This window comes from Lactuca saligna, chromosome 5, assembly GCF_052625555.1.
Source record: "Lactuca saligna cultivar CGN05327 chromosome 5, ASM5262555v1, whole genome shotgun sequence".
NCBI classification, from domain to species: domain Eukaryota; kingdom Viridiplantae; phylum Streptophyta; class Magnoliopsida; order Asterales; family Asteraceae; genus Lactuca; species Lactuca saligna.
The window spans coordinates 207,411,772-207,414,342 of NC_136421.1; positions in this window are offsets into that span (position 1 = coordinate 207,411,772).

Consider the following 2,571-nt stretch of genomic DNA (forward strand, 5'->3'; position numbering starts at 1 on the left):
AACGATTCGAATTTGAGATTCACATCAAACGTACAGTCACAACTGCACTAAAATCAATTACATTAAAGAATATTAGAAGCGTCTTCCTCACCAGTTGCTTCAGATAACTCCAACTCCTCGTTTATATCAGCATTCGACTTTTCTTGTGGAATTGAACAATCCCCAAAGCTTTTATCCATGTTGTCCTTACAAATCCTTCACATTATAAAATTTGAAATATTTAGATACATCCCAATATATATTGCTAGATGGAATTGCTTCACTCATGATTTAAAGGACTAACAGCTCGGCTCTAATATTAGGCACACAGGGGCATTTTTGTATGCAAAAAAAGTCTCCTAAGTTTTTAGGAACAATATTGAACCTCACCAAAAATTGAATCATTTTCTTCAATTTCAATCAATGATTCCAACATAAAATTATGAAGATTGAATGATAACAACACAAAGTGTATTCACATGTAATAACGCAAAAGTCATAGAAGGTGAGATACGTAGGTCTTACCTGACATCAGTTGTTCATCGATTGTGAGTTCATCCTTGTTTCTTCCAGGATCAAAACATGAGCTCCCATTGTGAAAAGAACATGAAAGGGAGAAAACCATTTACACAGTTGTTCAATATTTGTGCCAAATGTAGAAAAGAACATGAAAGGGAGAAAACCATTTACACATATCTATATATAAACATTAAAAAACTGATTTCAACATAAAGGTAATGTTTCTCTCACCAAACATACATCTGCTTTCAAAAAGAAAAAAAATAAAGGGCTAGAAGAGTACCGACAAGGGGAGGAGAACGGATGGTCGATGAGCGGGTTGGAAGCAAAAGAATTCATATATGGAGCAATAGAATGCGTGGTTGGTGCTTCTTGATGCTGGAGAAGAACACGCCCGGTGGGCAGTGGAGGCACTGCTTAAGGCGGCGGCGGCTTAGGGTGTCCAACGGAAGGGTTTTTTGACCGACTTAGGTTGGTCGGTGAAAGAGACCTTGAAGAGGATAAGGTATGGTTGGATCTGATTCAACTATAGATTTCAAAGAAGCCATTGAATTTGCAGAGCATGATAAATTAGGTCAAGGAAAGGAAACTCACGATCAAATCTATCGGGTCTTCTCAATGCTCCATCAAGCACATCAATCCAGTTTGTTGCCCCGATTAAAACCACTTGTCCCCTTGAATCCAAAATGGAAGAGAATGTTGTTTAATTTTTTACTGATAACTATAAAGAAGAAGACGAAGGCCCTATGGCTTTTTCTTGCTAATTGGAAGAGGCGGGGGGTTTAATTTTTATGATTCAATAGGCGGATGAAATCCCGCCTTAAAAACGCGTGTTTCATTAAAATGTTATAAAGTGACACATTTAGATGACGCACATTTTATGAAAGGCGCCCTCCGCATTTCCTTTTTTTCTTTTCTAACACTAATCTTAGGGCACGCACAAATGTGTGTCCACTATCCTTCAAATTTTGCAAAATTGACATTATTTTTTAGGGCACGCACAAATGCACGCCCTCTATTAGCGAGTGTCATTGTTTGCGCGTCATTAAAGGGTTGTTTTCTAGTAGTGCCTGATTTTAAACAGTCACAATCCTCATAAACACTCGCCCACTTCTTTTGAACAATGTTCATTTTATGCAACCCTCTGAATCCATCCGCATAAAACTTTCTAACCTCAAGGTATTTTTTGTAGAGCTACCCAAGTATACATAAACTAGAGAATTACAACTTTTAGAGGATACCACAACTTGGAGCTCTTGAATTCTTCTTCTCTTTGATTTTTGGCATCTTCCACTTTTGAATTTTTTTTTTTGTTCTTTGATCTTCATATTATGACTTTGATTGCTAAAAAAAATATTCAATTTTCCACTTTTTAGTAATTTCTCTCTCTTTTTTTACATGTATCTCACTTTTTTTCACTCAAAACCTACATGCTTAAGCAGGGGCGCTCTACTTCAACCCTTATTGGTTAAGACATTAGTCTAAGTGCAATGACTACATAAGTTTTCCTAGATACATTTCAGGTACAGGCTGCTAAACATATTGCATCCCTCAAACTAAACGAAATTGTGTTTTTGTCCCATGATTTCACTAGAATAAGGGAGGCCACAAATGCACTATAACGTGTATTGGCTCAACTAAACATTTGAGTTCACATCGGATCATCCCATACAATATTAGCAAAATTTTATAATATCACTAAATTTTCCTAAATTAAACTATTATTTCAAGTTTATAAATTTTTAAATTTTCCTAAATCTAGCAATTTTTAAACTATTATTTCAGTTTTTAATTTACTTTTATCGACCCCCTACCCCACCCTTATTTCGTACAATGCATTCATTGTATGCATAAAACTAATTAAGCACATAGAAAAAGAGAAAAGGGAACAAACTCCCCTAGGGTAGTTGTAGCGAGATCGAATGGGGCTGGTACAAGTTGCTCCAAACATTGCTGAAAGACTGGAAACTAGAACTGTTGCTTCTGAATTTTCAAGAACGCCGACTTCTAAGATGTGGTGCAAAGATTGCAAATAAATGCAATGTGTAGTAACCATGACATGGGAAAGTGTCA